Below are 19,486 nucleotides of genomic sequence, written 5' to 3' on the forward strand. Positions count from 1 at the left end.
TTGAACAAATACGCTGGGGTCAAGCTGGACTAGGTCTGTTCACATCTGAGCTGGTCAGCAGATTTTTACTGTAGTGTCTGTGATGATCCAGTATTTGCCTGTTGTTATGGTTTCAGTTTACGCAACATGATGTCTGCAAAGAACATGAGCTGATAACATAATTGTATTGCTATATAAGAGGAGACTTTGCAGTCCAACTCACATCTCTGTCAAGGTTTCACCTGAAGGATTCAAACTCAGGACACAGAAGTTTAACAGCTTTAATGAACTGAACTCAGGAAGCAGCGCTAACAATGGGTGTTCTGAGGCTGGGATTACACTCAGGTAAATAACAAGACAAGAATTTGCAACCCGCTTTCATTCTGCGGGGCTAGAGTTCCAGTAACTAAGAGCCTAATTGCAGGCAAGTTTCCAGTTGCAGGTGAGAGGCGCTCAAGCAGGTATTCAGGTAAGTATTAGGCAGGTTTTCTAAGATAGGAGGTAAGACAAGCAAGTAAACACAAAACAGACAGGGACTCAAGCAAGTAGGTAAATAAATGCAGAGTTGCAAATAGCTATACTGTCACATGAACAGAGCAACAAATGGTTTTAGATGCACCTGTTCGAAACTTCCTAAAACCACACCTACAAGTGAAAGACAAGAGTTAGTAGCACCCATGCCTATATTCACACAGATAAGGGGGGAAAGGGAGAGCAAAAGGAGGGGGCGAAAAAGAGAAGGCAGAGCTGCACCTGGAGCACAAGGTGGGACTACAACACTCTAGCCAGGATTTTATCCAGGCTGTTTTCTCATATCTTTCTTTTGCTTTTTCAGGCAGATCGCTCTTATCTAAACAGTTCAAAGTGGGCACTGATATGCAGGTTCATCTAGACAACAAGAACTTCTGATCACTTAATGTGGGGTCTGGTGTATTTACTCTTTGTAAGGTGAAAGCTCCTGCCTGGCTGAGACTGAAAATCTTTTTGAGACTGATGGAAACAGTTTTTCTTCCTGGCCTGTCTAGACTTGGGCATCATCAAGGCTCCTCTCATTTCTCTTCTTTAATGTGGCAAGGCCCTGGGGAGTGAATGTGTTTTAATCAAGCTGCCTGCACATAGTGTGTTTATGTCAATAGTTGGTTAAGATAGACTTCGATGAATATTTTATGGGCTTTTATTTCATGCTGTCTTATTTTATTTAGGCCTTCTGGAGTGCCACCACACCTAAATCAAAGTATTCAAAAGCAGAAGTGATTTTTGCTGATCCTGTCAACTGTTTAATAGTCATAAATTGTACGTGTTTGATCGAGAGTTCTGACATCACAATTCTTGCTCTCTGATTGCATCATTTAACTCAGAATCTCATCTGAATTGAATAGCTGTGTTAACAAATTAGATGTTAATGTCACTTTCATTCATTCATTTATTTGTTCATTTCAGGCACAACAAAATACATATGTTGAACATAAAGTGCACAAAACAAAAAAAAAAAACCAAACAAAAATTACCTGAAAAGGAGTGGGACGAAGAAAACTTATTAAATCCCACCCCTATACTCACTCATCAACAAAAACAATAAGCTTCCCACAGCTACGCCCATCGTTGCAAAGCATCATACATATACATACATACATATATATCTACACACACATGGACATATATGTACATACATACACGCACACTTTTTTTTTTTTTTGAATGTATACCAGCAATGGTAAGAGAAAAGACATTACAGAGCACACTAACACCATTTATTGAGTATACTGTGACCAGACCAACTGCTTGTAGAGGAATTTAAATCTATGAATATTTTTGCATTGTTTCAGTTGTAAACTCAGACTGTTCCAGATTTTCACACCACATACAGACACACAAAAACCTTTACGGGTTGTTCGAATTCTGGGTAATTTGAATTTTCCGAAGCCTCTCACATTATAACCTCTTTCTCGAATTTCAAATATAGTTTGTAAATTTGCAGGTAGTAGTTTATTAAAAGCTTTGTATAAGATTATGGTTGTATTGTAATTAACCAGATCCTGGAATTTAAGTAACTTTGCCTGAAGAAAGAGTTTGTGAGTATGATCTAGATAACCAGCCTTGTGAATAATACGCAGTGCTCGTTTCTGTACTGTAACTAATGGATTAGTTGTATTTTTATATGTGTTTCATTTCAATTCATCTAACAGCTTGCGACAAATAAGATGGTTGAGAGAGAATAAAAAAAGAGTGAGGGATACATGAAAAATGTCTCATTCTTTAAACATGCCAATGTGATCTGTGTGAAAGCATTGCAAAGTTTTTGTTGCACCTAATTCACCTTGAAACGGGGCTAGGTCTAATTGAGCTGAACTGAAAAAGTATGCAGCATTACCCCTCACAAGACAAACCTCATAGTAACCCCTGCCACAAAGTTGCAAACAATAAAATGGCCAACTAATATGGTACAACTATGAGCTTTGACTGCTATCCTCAGAGAAGAGGAAAATAATTTCACACAAAATTTTGCATATAGTGAGAGGATAAAGATTGCTTTATTTTGTTTTTCCTTTTCCTTTGGACAGCTACTGATCAGGGTGAAAATCAACCCTAAACTGAAAGAGAAGCAAGAATCATTAGAAGAAGAAAAGTGTGAAAATATCCAATATCTCATAAAAGAAAATTGGCAGGAGAAGCACGAGGCAGCACTTCTGAAAGCACAACAGCGATTGTGCCAGAAATGCTGTAAATGGAGAACAATCATCAATCATTCCAGCTTTTTTTTTTTGTTGTTGTTGTTGGTTTTTTGTTTTCCCCACAGAGATTTCCCCCCTGTACTTTGAGGTATGATAACTGCACAAGTGCTGCATTAACCCATGTCACAATGCGTTTGTTAAATTTTAAACAAAGCCCTGTTTCCTGATCTGTAGTATCACACATAATGAATACAGATCAACCAGAACATTAAAACTACCTGCCAAATATTGTGCATGTCGCTATAGCCACCTCTGTGTCTAGCTGGTGGCAGCTAATCCTTTGGGTCCTGTTGCAGGCAGGGTGGGGCCATGATGAAATGTGCATCCTGCAGACGTTCAATCAGATTGGGATCTGGGGAGTTTAGAAGCTGGGTCAATACCTTGAACTGGTCTGGAACATTTATTGTCTATAGTGGGTGGCACTGCTGTCAGGCCATAGATGGGGTGCTTGGTCAGCAACACTGGTTAACTGGGTGGAGTGTCACATTCGCATGAATGCAATTTCCTTGCAGAACCTTGCATTGTAAGGAGATAATCCATGTGGTTCATTTCATTCACAGATTCACATTTTAATGGTGTAGCAACCAGTGTTTTTTCTTTGATCAAAAATCTCCTATAGCACAGGAGGAAGAGCGCGTGGTTCGATCCCTGGCTGTTCCAGTCTGCATGCCAAATATCCTTGGGCAAGATACTAACCCCACGTTGCTCTCCAGTGCATGCACTGAAGTGTGAATGTTAGATAGAAACCACTTAAGCATGGAAAAAAGTGCTTGAATGAGTCAGTGAATGAGGCATGTTTTATAAAGTGCTTTGAGTGTTCAGGTATAGTAGAAAAGCGCTATATAACATCCAGTTTATTTACCATTTATTGTTAACCAGAGCATCAAAAATAGAGGATGATAAATGTGTTTAATATCTATGTTGCCACTTTTATTTAATTTCCTCTGTCAAAGAAGAAGACTATTCAGAAACATGTTGTTTCAAATACGTTTTTTAAATAAATTGTGTGAACTTTTGAAACATGAAATAAACAGAGCAGTAGAGAGGAAATGGAAAATGACTGTTAGAGAACTTAACCAACACTCTATACTTCCAGTCTCAAATATTATGTGTGGACAAGCAAAGACATTTTGTGGCATCTGCTTTGGAGAGGAGACGTTAAGCAAATATTTAGGGACTGCAACTTGCAACATACAAATGTGCTATAAGTCACAGAAAGCCTGGAGGGCTCAACACCGACAACTTATGAAAATTAATGAAGAGAGCTGGAAGAAGAGACTTCCTTATCTTTGTGTTTGTGCCACCTGCACCTTTCCTATCTCGTTTTCTGCCTGTCTTGTGCCAGATTGCTAGAGACAGAGCAGAGGTGCAAGGATGACCCTGAGCTGTCATTGTTTTCTTTTTTTCTACTAACGCCTTTCCTTTTCACTCCCTCTTTCTCTCCTCTCTTCTCACTCTCTGTCTCTCTTTAGGGATGGCACTCTGCACAAAGACAGGTGATTGCTGCTGCTGCTATAGGGTAACAAGAAAAGTTTTTGTGTGTGTGTTTTTTTCCCTTTTCCATTTATGTCAAAGCAAGCAGAAAGTGTTTGGAATCACTCACCTGAAATGTCAGTAACTTCCTAACAGGGTGTCCATCAGTGCTTTTTCAAACTGACATAGCAGCCATTAGTTAGCTTACAGTATGTCCTATGGTGAAAAGAGACTGGATTGTCATTTTGTGCCTGTTTGAGTGTGTAAGAAACAAAAAGGAAAGCAAAATGAGCATCTGGGATACATCTGTACATAAAAGCTGTAAGAGCACTTATTTATAGCCACCAGGAGGTTTGGATCCATAATCTACAAACAAAAAGTGGTTCATGTCCTTGTGATTACTCTACCTTCCTGATTATATGTGTTTTTTATGCTCTGCTCATGAGTACACAACCACAGACACACACACACACACACACACACAGGTGCAGGCACCATGACGACACTGCACTGCATGCAGAATGGACACAATCTTTAATCATCGTGTGGTCTGCTGCAGAGGGAGAATATACGGTGATGCAGACACGAACGCAAACACAAGGACACACACACACACACACACACCTTCCCCCACCCGTAGTCCACCCCCTGCAAACCTACCATTCCCTAGTCTATGATGTAATGCTACCAGACCCCTCCTCTGCTGTCTTTCCCTCTCTCTCCTCTCACACACTCCTCTCCCTCTTCCTTATTCTATTGGTGGCTCCCGCCTGCATCTGCTGGATCAGCTCTGACTCCCTGCATACGCGCACACACACATACACACACTCACACACATGCACACATACACACACACACACACTTCCATGCTCCCTCTCACACACACTCTTACACATACACTACCAGGGGGATTCCTCCGCCGCTGCAGCCTCTGCTGCTCCACCTGGCTCCTGTTCTTCCACAGTGGGGGGCAAGCACGGTGAGTCCCTTTCTCTCATGACAGCCGGCGATTGTGGTTGACAATAAGACAAAAGGATGGAGGGACGGTGTTTTGTTCTGCAGAGAGTGACGGACAAACACCGGGAGGCTTTGCTGCCACTGCAGCCTGGAGGAGACGCTCGCAGCTGAGTTTGTGCTTGGAGTAATGAAGTGCTGTGAGGCTGCTCAGCTACTACAGATACCGGTCACCTCTCACCGGGTGCCATGGCAATAGATTGTATTTGGTCAGGGTCTCAGCATGTTGCGTGTGTATCCTAGTAAGGTGCTTGAAGCCGTAGTGAGGTGCATGTGGACGTCAGCTCCCAGAGAGGTGAGAAATTTGTGTGCATATGTGTGCATGTGCAGCCTGGATTAGGAAACCTAAATATGCTCCAGGGTGTTGTGTGTGTGATGTGATTTCCTCTGTGAGAATTGTCAGTCACCTGGTTTGAGATAACAAAGGAGGGGAAAAAAGCGGTTTGAATGTAAATGCAAATCTGGTACTGGGTTAAGTTGCTGCGAGGGTTTATTTTGTTCTGATTAGTGCTAGCTATACTGGCTACAATAAAAGTAAAGTGTTATTATTTACATAGACTGTTTTGCTTGTGTTGCTGACAAAACTGGGTGTGTTCATGTGGAGCGAACTTGAGCACCTCTGACATTTAGAGACTTGCAATGCTCTCACTGTCTTATCCTTTCCTATTATGTGCACTAGACTCTTTCACTGTGAAGCTCAATGACACTGAGTCTAATAGGAATAGTAATTCTATTATTGCCAAGGCTTTTGACTGCTAAATGACACACTGATGATAATGGAACTGAGTGAAATGAAAATCACTGGTGCATTTTTCTTCTTTAGTCAAGTTTGACTAGTTCCTATTCTGTGTTGTATTGCACCGCAACCTTACCTTATAAATCTAGTGTGTTGAAATGTTAATATTTTATAGGGCTGGGCTAGTTCACATGTGGGCACTCTCATAACTAATTCATCCAGATGTGTTTCCATTTCAGCGTTGCACGTAGTGGGCTAAAAAAGCCAGACATGATTCATTTTTGTTCCATTTCACTGTAAATGATGGTTCCTTTTTGAGTGTCTTCATTCTTTTTAGTTGGTAGTACAATGATGGGATCCATATTTCAAAACAAATATCTAGAAAATCTGGAGGGAAGTGTTATCCATCAAATGCCACCAGCTCACTAGCTGTAAACCAAACAATATATTTTCCAAGCTCAATAATCTGCATGCTGTTCTTCAATTAGCCAACAAACAAATTAGCTTTGCTATGCCTTTCAGCTCCCTCTGTATTTATTGTGATTGCAGTTATGACCACATGGAAAAGAAGAAACTCATCCAAGATATTTCCAAAGTCAGCTGACCTTATTCAGAATCTCCACAGTCCCTCATGGAACAGTGTGCAAATATATTGGTGGGTTTTTTAATCGAAGATTAGCACATGAAAAAGCTCCTCCTCGAGGCTGTTTAACTCTGACATAGCCTCTGTAGGCATAAATGAAAAGTAATTAAAATGGTGGTCCAGCAAAAAAAAAAACAAATAAACCACTAGGCAATAAGAAAGTGTGCAGAGCTGGTTCCTATTGGCCAGTGAAGCACTATTTTGGTGCTTGAAAGGTTAGTGTGTGGTCATACTAAGATAGTTTATTGATTTCTTACTGTTTGAATCTCATTACAGACAGCAAGAGACACTGTGTCTCTCCAGTCTCCTAAAGCCTTTAAAAGGAAGACCAGGAGCTGAGATTGCAGCCATGCTGCACTTATTCAATTTGGCAGAGAGTTTACATTTTAATTATCTCCCTAAGGAGTTCTTAAATTATTAGATCTTTCTCTGATTGCGAGAGTTCTCTTGTTTAACATGTTTTGGCACAACTTCTGACTTTGGAGCATTACTTCCTGTAATGTGGAGTTGAAGTTGCAGAACATTGCTGGCCTGATTCAACTGGTTAATTTTGCATCTGCCCTCAATGGGCTCACTGACGTCAAACCAGTAGGCCGGAGCGAAAATGAAGGCATGCTAACTCAATGTAAAGTATTGATGAACTAGCAAATTAAAAAGATCAATTCAGTCAATAGTTCATTGACTCTTCCAACGGTATAACCAATTTGGATTCTAATTAAAGCAAGAAAATGATTCACATAGTTCTTACATTTGTAGTGCAGACTGTGTTAGCCTCTGTAGCACAATCTAAACACGGGCCTCTACGTAAACTGATTATTTCTCTTTATTTTTCCAAAGTGCTCAATTGTCTTTTTCCATTTGCTCTAAACAGGGGCACCACAAATATTTCTGAGAATAAAACGTGATGATGCAGGGCCTAGTTATAGGGGGAAAAAAACATGACAGCTGCTCTGGTTCTTCCATTCTAAAGTGGAAACTTTCTTTCTCTACAGTAATATCGAAGCAAACTTAAACTGTCTAGCAAATGCCACACATACGGGATTTCACTAACAGAATTTCAACAAATTAAAAACAAACTTTCAGACTTGTCTGCAATCTAACCCTATTGGTAATTAGGGGGACTGTGGGTCTGCAAAATGACATAGTCTAAAGCGTAATGCTACCTGGCACTGTGCAGTGGTTCAGCACAGACTAAACACAGAACAGAAAGCTGCAATCAAAGCAAAATATAGAGGATGATCCTTGTTTAACAGTTGAAAATCCACCTTATCTATACTTTTCACTTTTTTAAAAACTAAACAGCCTGAAAACTTGCCTGGATTGCTTAGATCTTTGCCGTCCAAGCAGCTGACTGAAATTTCATTCTGTTTTCAATGAGCTGTTTTTCTTCGCATTCCTCAAACCTCCACAGAGCTTCACAGAAAACACTGCAGCTCCAAGTTTTGATTTTCTGCTCTTTAATTCCAGAGAGGAATCACAAAAATTTGGCCCCCAAAAAAGCTATTTTATAATTTTAATGGTATTGCACTTTAATGACATAGCATACTTAATCTCATTTTTGTAATCATTATTTGTGCTGGAAATTTCATTTAAAAAATCCAAACTTATTCATTCCTTCTCTTTGCCTGGAGGCTTTCTTCCACCACCCTCCCCCTTTCCGCTTTGCAGCTGTGCAGGACCTTCACCTATGCCCTCCTGCTGCGGCACCAGCTTCAAAACCACGAAGAAAGAGCCAGACAAAGAAGACTGAGCAAACACACACACCACCATGTTCATTTAAATTGGGCTGACCGTGAGTGACATCACTTCCCTCCAGCCCTCAGGGGAAAAACAAACCACATTAAGCAGCATTAATCTCATAACATCCTACAGAATTCATATTATCACCTCATGTCATTCCTTCTTCTGAACCTGTCAGACAGATATTGCTTCTATTTCATTAGTGAATAAAAAGGTACCCAAACAGTCCAGCTGGCTCCAGTATGGGCTCGTAGCATCAAGAGTTTGAGTCCATTTTGAAATCTTTACCACTTGCCTCACTCTTTTCATCTGCCTTTCTTTGGCTTTCTCTGTGTTTGTGTATAATTTTTCTGTTGTGTACTGACCTCTGGAGCAGAAATGTCATAACGTGAATCCATAGATAGGCTGCTTACTTTGCTGACTTTACATTTTCACATTATTTGGGGGCTTTATTTTGTGATATTTACCTTGATATGAAGGTTGTTTGTTTCAGACCTTAATTCTTAAGGTGACAAAGCTAGCTGGTAAATCTCTAAGCTTTAATTATTTGGATGAACCAAAACCTCACGCTGAGATAATTGAACATGTATAGAATGAAAGGACAAGCCAATTATAGCTGATGGCACGATTTGCATCTCATGTTTAATTATCTTTCCTGTCACCATAAACACGTCTGTGTGTTCGATTGTGGAGGGGTGCAAAAGGGACCAACACCACAAATATGGCAGTCTACGTAAAGCTAAGCAAACCGCTTGTGGCTACGCTCTTAAAGACCAGCTGTATTTAAATGTGCCTTTAGTCATCAGGCTGTCTGTTTTCTGATAGCATGCAAACACGCACACTAAAGTAAGATCGCTAACATTATAAACAGGTTAAAACTGACAGTGTGAAAACATTTATAAGCCAGTGTTAGCCTTTAGCTTGCGCAAAGTTGTCAAGCTCCTGAGTCATATTATTTAAATGCTCTTATCTGCAAAGTGGGTCACCATTAAACAAAAAATCTGGCAAAAACTAACAAGTTTTATTTTAGCTATTTTGCTTTTTTTTGTTATATAGATTATGGCAAGTGATTTTGGTTCGGGGTCCTTGTACCATGTGGAAAATTCAGGTATGAGAATTGTTTCTCATCGCTAACAAACAAACGTTTGGTCTCAGAAATATTAATTCATGTAAGAAAGAAGGAATATCCAAAAGGAAGAAAAACATGGAGACAGCAAGCACGATTTCCCCTTGCTTACAGGTACAAAACCTCACATTATCGCTATCTCTGATATATGACCAAAGTGTCAAAACAACACATCTCAGGGTCATTTATAGAAGAAGCAAATTGGAACCTTTCAGACCTGAGTGCTGTCATCAGCAGTCATCAATCATCAGTTTAAAGAGCGGTTGAATGAAATGTGGGGGTATTTCGGGGTCTGTTAGAGCTCAACAAGATCAGGACATGGAGTTGAGTGTTAGTGCCGTTAGCTGTGCAGGAACACATGGACTGGATAGTTCCCACTAACATGGCATCCAGCAGGTGAGCGCACGCCTTCAGTTTGACTTTGAAGCTACTGAAAAATTCATATTTTAGCTGCTCCCTTTACTTTGTCTCCAAACCACTCGACCCAAGCTACACCTCTGATACAATAATTTCTAATCCTGCCTCTCCTGTTCACTCCTAACCAAAATCTTAACATCTTCAACTCTGCCACATCCAGCTCTGCCCCCTGTCTCCAAATCATACATCTTATCTTAGGTCTCACAACTGTCTTATAAATCTTACCTTTCATTCTTGCTGCTGTCCTTCCATCACCAATCACCCTTGATACTTGTCTCCACCTACTCCATCCTGCCTGCACTCTATTCTTCACCTCTCTCATGCACGGTTCATTGGTCTGGATGGTTGACCCCTCCCTCCCTAGTATTTAAACCCATCCACCTGCACTGCCTCTTCTCCTTGCACGCTCACATTTCTACCTCCCTCCCATTCGGACACACGTACTCCTGGATTCTGTCTTGCTTCTGCCAACTTCCATTCCTCTTCATTTCTCTTCTCTCCAGAGCTTGCCTTCAGTTCTCCAGGCACTCTTCCATCTGCTCCCTACTCTTAAAAAGTGTGTACCTTATGGCTAGTGTCACAAAATCGTTCCTCATTTTACCAAGAATACTGCAAGTTTACAGCCAGCTAGCAGCTACTACAGCTATACTGCTATTTTTATGTACATAGACACAGCAGTGATATCTTTAGTTGCGTGCACGTAAACTGTATGTGTGGAGAGCAAAGCCGGGGAGATTTGGTGAAATGCCATCTCAATATGCTATTGGCTATTATCTGACAAAGACTGAGCTTTTGTTTGCTTTTTAAATGTATCTGTTTGGAAACAATGAGCAGCACACTGGCTTGGATATCCACCAGCTTCACCCATTCATACAAAAGATGAATACAGCTACCTGGGTTGGGCATTTGAACGTCACAAGCTTGGTGAAACCTGATGCGACCATGTTAAAATAATAACTGGAAAAACTGAACAGCCAACTCCTGGGTGTCTTTTTTTGTACAATCAAATGCTGATCAAGTTTTCTCTAACTGAGAAATGGAGGACACTTTAACGAGTGAAACACTTGAAAATAACACTAAGGCCATAAACTCGCTAGGAATGGTTAACTGGGCTGGAATATTGGCGTCCATCATTTCCATTCAACCTGATTATTTGGAATCATAGGAGTCGCCCCCTGCTGACCACTAGAAAGACTCCAGACCTTAGTCACTTCTGTTTTGGCTTTACTTTTCAGACCCAGAGGCTTTTCATCTATTACACAGTCCCTAGCTGTGCCTGAAGCATTGAGACATTGGCTGTTACCCACAAATGCTAAGTCATCAGACATTCCCAATTTAGCTGATGGTTGCAAGTTTACCATGAATTTCTGTACAAATTAAATTGCAGTGAATCCAGTATGCTACTGGTCTTGTGACTATCTTTAAAAACAAAACAGTTTCTTTCCCCTGCCTCCACAGGTAGCTGTATTAAATATGACTTAGAAATATTTATCAACGAAAATATCTAATAAACTCACTGACACAAGCTTGGCTTTATGTGAGCTGCGCTACTTAGAGATTTTGTTTGGTGAGTAAATCCACAAAACACTGGGTGAAAATCCACATCTGACTGTCTGTCATTTACTTAACCCCAATAAAAGCTCCACGGTGGCCGTGACCTTAATATGAATAGCTGCTGTATGCTCCCTGTGTTCAAGTTCGCGTGCCACCACAAGGGGATATTATTTGAGTGCAGCAGCAGATTAAGGATGATGTGATCAACAACTGGGCTTTTGTCAAAGTCAGAAGTAATTTGTGCAAAGTGTAAACTGCTTCAAATAGACTCCAGTATGGTCATTACCAGAAGGCTATAATCATATCAAAGTGGTTTACTCGAAGCTGCAGAGCTACTCAGCTTCAGCATCTTGTTGCTGCATTTTCTGTTTGTGAGTACCAATATGGCAATGTAATTTTTTCTGTTTTTGCCAGTAGAAAGTAGAGACTAATTTTCTCTCCTGATTGTTAAACATATGTATGTTTTCACAGAAGTCGGTAACAGATTTTCTTGCCATCAATGATTTAAGAGTGAAAAGAGAAAAGTAAATTCTGCCTGTTTTAGAGAAATTCGCACTGCTGAGTGGTATGGCCACCCCCTGTTGTTTCCAGCCTGACTTTTGCACGAGTTGAAAGATGTTAATCTTCTCACTAGTAATCCTTGTTTGAATTTGAGGGATTACTAAGGTCTCAGCAGATAAAGAAGAACAACTTTGATTTGTTGTGTGTCTATCAGAAACCATACGATAGAAAGAGACATCTGTACAGTCAAAAAGCAAAAGAGAGACAGACAGAAAGCCAAAGAGAAAATGGGCTTGTATCAGTGATTCAACCCTCGCTTGCAGTTATTCTTCTGTGTGTGTGTGTGTGTGTGTGTCTGCTTATGCTGAGGGGTCACTGGCCTCTCCTTTATCTGTGGCACAGTCACGCAAAACCAGTAGGAGATTGACAACATTTGGAGGATAAAGTGTCAGGACTGTGTCGTGCTGAGCTATCGGATGCAGCCTGGAGCACTCTCCATCACATTTCTTTGTGTTAACACTCAGGAAATCTGACAAATTCTCACATAGCCACATGTCACTGAAAGCAAGGCACTGGAGACTAATTATTAATGTTATCTTCCTCCCTGCGGGCATGAATGGTGGTGGTGTGCTGTGCATGACTTTAATTTATGTCCCCGCTCCTAAGTGATCATTTTGATTGGATGTCCTGCGTGCAGCAGAAGGGACAAACATGCTGTCTGTTGTTTTAGAGCCTTAGAGGAAAATTTGATGAGTGGAGTCCACGGTTCTTTTTACCCCTTTCTTGCTGCAAAAAGAGATTACATGAATGGCTGAGTCTTGTTGTGCTCAGGTCTTTGCCTTTGTACATAATCCCCTGTAATTCTCTTTGTGGCGGACCCTCTCAGTTGTCACTCATTGTTTGATGGCTTCAGGGTTGCCCTGAGAAGAGAAACATTGATACCCAACACAGCAGAGCAGGAAAACTTTCTTTCCACAAAGAAATCTGTAATGGAGGTCCTTCTCTCTTCACTTTCTCTTAAGCCTTATAGTAGAAAATACATTCAATATACTTTTATTTAGACGTGAGCCACAGCTCAATTTTCAGTTACTCTAAAGTGTTAATCACGTGGTCCACCCCGCATTCAGTTCATACACTACCTTGTTTTTTGTTTTGTTTTTTGCTGGGAATTTTGTAATTATTCCTTTTTTAACTCCACGGATGTTTTGATGGTTTGGACGTCCCTTTAAGTCCCTATGTCTCACTCCAAAAAATATCTTAATACTTACAATATGTATATATACAATATACACCAATTAAACTGTCGATAGAACATTTTCAGCGTTTGGCAACAAATAATCCAGCTGTTTATAGTAAGATTTTGTTGCATTACACGTAAATATTAATTTTTTTTCCGTAGTAATTGTAAACTCCATGATCGAGGGGGCGGCTGTAACGCCTCTGACATCTTTCTCCCTTTGTTTTACCGGAGGTGATCGCACATGTGTGCTGCAGACTCCTGCTGAGCACTCAATGGTTGCAGGCAGTGTGCGTGTGCTGTGGGAGGAGCTAAAGTTTGGATGCTTGAAAGCGACCAGCCTTTAGTTTGTAGTAGAGGAGGCTCGTCTTTACACGCACGGAGGATGGACTTCGCCTCACGGACGAGTTAATGGACTCAATAACCTACGCGTTAAAGCGCACTTTACTGCGGATTTAGAAGATACATCGGTCCATTTTTCGACAGTTGTTCCGGTGACCGTGAAGATTTCAGCTGTAACCGAGGTCTTTACTCTGCAGCTCGTGGATGGTAAGGTCTTTTTGTGCCTTCCTCGTACTTTTTGTTGCCTGTCTCCACTTTAAACACCTTTAACGAAAAGAAATGAGAGGCAGGGGGACAGTTTTATAATGTTTTATTAGAGGAAAAAAATCTTTGCGGACATTTGTGGTCCTGGACATAAGTGTGAATTTTAATTGTTTGGTTTAGGTAGTTTATTGTAAGATGGGGTCCTTAAAGGCAACTGGGATTTTTAATGTAATGGTGTAGGTTACTGTTGCATTTTAATTATTATTGTTATTATTATTTCTGTCGCTTTAAAAATTAGTTTGCATGTTTTTCTACTTGTTTACATTTTTTTGTTGCTCATCACGGTGCTGACTCATGCCATGCACATTTTCCGTTTATTCCTAAAGAGAATGCCCCAAATATTAATTATTTTTGATCAAACATGCGAATTCTTTGCATTGCAGCTTTAGAAAGGGTTTTTTGGATTGTTGTAAAAGCAGTATGTTGTATGTAGGTGTAGAGAGAGCCGCTGGACTTGGCCTCTTGTGTTTTCTGTCGCACATGTGGGTAGACAGCTGCTATTTCCATTTAACCCAATAAAAAAACGAACCAGAAACCGTTCTGATGACCTGACTCTGCTTTGTTTTCACCAAACATCGGGCGAAAAGTGTTGCTTCTAAGTCTCGATCAGTCACTCATTTCTGTAAATACCACGTGGAGTCGTTTTGGAGTAGATTCTGTCCGGTTTTACACTTGCTTAATGACACCTTTCCTGTTATTCTCGTCCAAATAGCCCCCTCCTCTTATCTCCTCTGGCATGTTGGAGACTGTGTTGACATACCTCCTGTATCACTTTGCATTTCTATGAACCAAACACAGTTTGACCGCAGATAAAGCATCCCATTTCCTCTGTTTTTGGTAGGGATTTCTTAGAAAAGGCGGGTTTTTTATCCTGAACTGCTGGATCAGATCTGGTGGTTATGATGCATGTGAGAGCAGACGACTTTCAGAGTTTAGATTTTACTGATATGATTTACTAGAGTAAGACTGTAAATGACCAGTGGAGCAGTTTTCCCTTCAGGGCTGTGCTGTTCTTCGTCTCTGTGTGATATTGTATCAAGAACTAACACTGATGGGCTCTAGCGTTTATACTGTAAACAAACTGAAGAAACGTTCCCTCTAGGAGCACATGCAGCAGCATCATAATGTGTTCTTCCCATCTTATCCTCTGTGTCTTACTCTAAAACGCATAGACACTCATGCATAAGCACACCCCCACCCACACGTTTAAACACTCAAAACACACACACTCTCCACCCAGCACTCCACCCACTATAACAACTTCAGAGGAATGGTCAGCATGTGGAGAGGTTGTGGTAAACGAGTGGGAGGGCAAGTGGAGACCCAGGAGAGGAGACACTCTGTTGCTTTTAACCCTCAGAAGGTTAGTGATGTTCCATATCATGTCTAGAGGGATTAGATTTGTTCAGGGCAAACTGATGGGAACTTGCGTGTTGAGAGGCCCCAGATGTGGGAACACAGTCATTTTGCTGGGCCGAAGCCAGATCGCACCCAGCGACAGGGTAGATGTTAAGCCAGCCATTGCTGCCTTTTCATCAGCCCAGTTAAGTTTGTGCAGAAGACAGAAAAGAGTTTCTCTGTCCTAAACATAAATTTGTTTAATATGCATGGTTTGCTTTGCTGATGTTTTGCCACGTAAACATTTGGCAGTAACAGCACCTCCCTTTGAGGAATTTGTGAGAATTCTTTGAGTGTTAATGCTACACAAACTGTGAAAAGTCACACTGTGCTTTTGTACATTGGTGATAAGTTCACATTTCTTTTTAATGGTTCGCATTTGCATTCACTAAAACTTGGCTCTAGACCTTTTTGCTGACTGTATCGCTGTGTCCTTGCATAGCTTCGCCTGCCATTTGCTAGGCCATTCATATTCAGTATGACCTGCAGGTCGTGTAGAAAGGCTGGCCAGGCCCTGCAGGGGTTTTCAATGTTGGGTCAAAAGAAGACTATGAATGCAGGTGACACTTCTGAGGCTTTTTCTGATGAGCCAGAAATTCTTCAGCAAATTGGATTTTCTTCATTTATTGCTGCTTTATACTCTGGCATTGCTTTCATAAACAAATCTGGTTTTGATGGTAAAAACATGTGTTCTATCTGCATTTCACTAATTCAAGTCAGACTGCTGTCATGCCTGTTCATCTATCACACAGAGCTTGAGAATTAAAGAGATTTGTACCACTACTGACAAATGCTTCAGGTACTTGCTTATGTCTCATGGCATTTATTATATTTGGTGTTTTTCCACTGTTTATCCTGAAGATCAAACATGGCAGACAGTGCGAATGAAGCCTCTTGAGGTCGATATAGTCCTGTAACATTTCCGTAGCAAGTCTTTGATAATTCTGTAGATGTAATCCAAGTTTGTGCTCATGCTTCTGTTATAAAACTGAGCAGTTGCAGACCCCTGTTGAACTCTGTTTGGGGGCAGAATTGCAAAAGCATGTTGGATAATACATGTCGAGCTACTCAGGTTTATTTTGAAGGAAGGTTTATACCACTTGGCTGCATCTGTCTGACAAGTTCATCAGAAGTGCTCTCTGACTTCCACGAGGGTTTAACTAAGGTAGCTGTCTTTGAATGGAAACATGTTATGTAACGTGGTGCTCTCCTCCAGAGACAAATGAACGTCTTCTGCATTTTTCTTCTCTTATTTTGAAAGAAGTGTGGAGAAAAATATAAACAGTGACTTTGTAATGGAAAACAGACTTACGATGTCGAGAGCCTGGAATGCTGAGATCCAGTATTTATTTATATAGTAAATTACCAGAGACCCATATTATTAGGTTATATAAACCTCACCTTTTCCTAAATAATGAAAAAGTGCTGCGCACTCAATAAGGAAGAAAACTCCTTTATGTGAGGACCTTTATGACCGGTATTTGTAGGTGTAAAGTGGCACAATAGGAGGAGGGGAATTGTACCGTTTTGCTTTGTTTTTCTTTGTATAAGCTGTTTTTGTTTTATTTCCCATGTTTGGATTCTTGATTCTTTTTTTCCCCCTCATTTAAGCCCCTTTTCCATTAGTACCTACTCTGATCAACTGGGCACGGTTTGCCATTTTTTCACTACCTGCTCCCCCGGTGTTCCAAGCGATCCAAACGGGTACTAAAATGTGACGTCTTCGGTCTGAATGCCACGGATTGACTGGTCAATAGCATCATTCCATGAGTCATGAGAGCGTCTTGTTCACAAAAATTAAAACCGCCATACTGCGTCGTTACCCGACGCTGCTTGCTATAGCGATATACTCCAGTAGGTAATGAACCCCCTTCGCAGAACAGAAAGCCAAGGTTAACCCTGAAGTTATCAGGATAACAGAAGATCCTTCTGTTGTGTACAGGCCTCTTGTTTCAACAGGTGGTGGTTACACACGGACACGTACAGCAGTGCAGCAAAGGCAGTAAAAATGGAGGAGCATAAAGAAACAACAACTAATGTAAACAATGCTGGATTTAAAATATGTGCAGTATTTCTCAGATTAACGTTTGCAAATGTTTCCAAACAGAAAGAAAATCTGACATGCTTTTTGTGTCATAATGGGCAGAATTTGACAAATGGTGCTCAATAACTTCACTTTAAGCAAATAGTTAAACAAATTGGCCTACTAGTTCTTTTATGATTATAAAGGTTATCTTAATGTGCTGTACAGGGCTTTGCTGTTGTTAAATTAATATATTCAGGAGTATTAATTTTGTTTTGAGTGGTATTAAATGACGTTATAATGATCATTATTATTGTAGTAGTAGTAGTAGCCTTGTGAAAGGCAGAGGGAGGTTGTTGCAGTAAGTCCAATGACTAAATTGAGGCTAAAGAAAATATTAATGATGCCAGGATTTTATTTATTTTATTTTTTTCCCAGGCCTTCACTCCCCAGCCAAGCAATTTTTGTACACTCCTTAATTAAGAATTGATTTTGCCATTTTGTTAGCAGTCTTTTAGATCGTTTCCAATTATTTCCCTATAAATGATTATTGAATTCCAAATGCATTATGATATCATTCCCTTACTTTTTCCAAGTCTCCACTATTATCAGTAGGACCGTTGCCCAGAGGGACAGAACTGTTGACCTTTTACTTCCTTTATTGGCTACAACTGCTGGCAAAGACAAAGACAGAGCTCACGCCTGATGGTAAACAAAGCAGTGCTGCTTCAGTTGTTCTTTTTGAAGTCCAGATGTTTGCTGAGAGTCAACAGCCAACTGTCTCGAAGCGGCAAACCTGACAAATGACTCAGACAAACTGTGTCATGTTTCCACTTGGAATGAGTAATGAGAACAGTTTTGTGGTCAAGCCTTTTGGTCACGGTCATCGAAGTTCTTACCTGAGCACGCTGATGTGAGTTTGGGTCTGACGAGGTGAAGTGGAGCCTGAAACATAATATAGTCATCTGATATGCTTTTAAATCCTATTGCTCTGCTTGTCAAATCATGTAAGGAAATGAGTCCTCACATCGGTTTAACTACGGGGATTAATCGTGCACCCCACTCCCTCCCACCACTTTGACGTGTAAGTCATGAGATGAATAGCCCAGTATGGATAGCCAATCCTTTGGATTTGATGGTGTAATTAGCAGATGAACTGTGATGCTAATAAGAAATGGTCCAGACCTCAGAAAGGCCTCTATTGTGCGATTGCATGACTCTAAATTACTTTCAACTTTCCTTTGTGACACCACAGAGTTTGTTCACAGTCTTGACTGACATCGTCATCGACCCAGCAGATGAATAAGATGCTGTTGTGCGTCGTGGCCATGGGCAACTTTCACAGCACCAGTGTGCCTCACATATCTGGGCTGCAAAATCAGAGGGAGGCCACAGGCACTGGAAAACAATTGAAAGGATTTTTCCCCTCACTGCTAATGTTTTCGGACAATCATTAAACTTAGTTCTGTCAACTAAGCAGTCAAGAGCCCCAAGCAAGTAGGAACGTAAAATTCTTTCTCTATTTTTGTTGTTCAGTCTTCCAGGCCACATTGTTAGTCTGTAATCGTGAGGATTTCCTGATTAATCAGCACACCATATTAGTCTAAATGGGTCATTAGGGTAAAGTGTGGTGAGCTTTTCAACACAGAAGCACACAATAAACAGTTTGTAGTTTAGTGGACTGAAGGGGGAAAAATTTCTATTAAATTTTTATCATCATAAGAGCTTTCATGTCTCCAAATTTTCCTGTAGTTTCTGTATTGGGACTGTGTCAAGAGAGAGAAATTATGCCTCCTATCACACTGCGCTCTGACTGACGCACGGCTCATTATTGACGGTTTGCAAGTTTTTCAAGAACTGATCTCCCACCGTTCCCCGTCAGGCTTGAATAATTTCAGGCAAGGGCAAGTCTGTATCAGAGGGAATAAGGTGACCCTTACTCTCCTTTAAGCACTTATCTCCTCTGCCAGTTCTGCTTCACTCACTCGTTTGAAATGATAATTGCTACTTCCTGCATGGCAAAGCTTAGCAGTATGTACACTAATGTAAAAAGGGGGTTTGAATATTCCTCAGAGCCAATTCTAGCTTTGGATCAGACTTGAAGCGTTGTCACATCATGGTGTAATTTCAACACTCTGTGGATGTAGCATGTTGGAATAAATGTCACAGAAAGACAATTCCAGTAAGTAGCCTCATAGATGCCACTCAGGGATGTAAAATCACTGGGTTCCTGCATTTCAATGAATGCCTTTGACTCTGACACACAGACGTGATGGGATCATGGAAACGGAGCACGTACTGTAGTTA

At 40.7% G+C, this 19,486-nt stretch overlaps 1 protein-coding gene across 3 annotated transcripts in view; it reads left to right on the top strand.

Moving 5' to 3' along the window:
• Positions 1 to 4,955: 4,955 nt before the first annotated feature.
• sema4bb (sema domain, immunoglobulin domain (Ig), transmembrane domain (TM) and short cytoplasmic domain, (semaphorin) 4Bb) overlaps positions 4,956 to 19,486 on the top strand; it is a 62,740-nt gene continuing 48,209 nt past the window's right edge. The window contains exon 1 of one of the 3 annotated variants that reach the window (XM_063478158.1): positions 4,956 to 5,163. The gene's annotated coding sequence lies outside the window, so the exon portion shown is untranslated. Of the gene's footprint in view, positions 5,164 to 5,406; positions 5,494 to 13,521; positions 13,702 to 19,486 lie in introns of those variants that run through there. The other 2 variants (XM_063478169.1, XM_063478149.1) reach the window with 2 other exon arrangements.

The sequence above is a fragment of the Pelmatolapia mariae genome, linkage group LG1, assembly GCF_036321145.2.
Source record: "Pelmatolapia mariae isolate MD_Pm_ZW linkage group LG1, Pm_UMD_F_2, whole genome shotgun sequence".
Taxonomy (NCBI): Eukaryota; Metazoa; Chordata; class Actinopteri; order Cichliformes; family Cichlidae; genus Pelmatolapia; species Pelmatolapia mariae.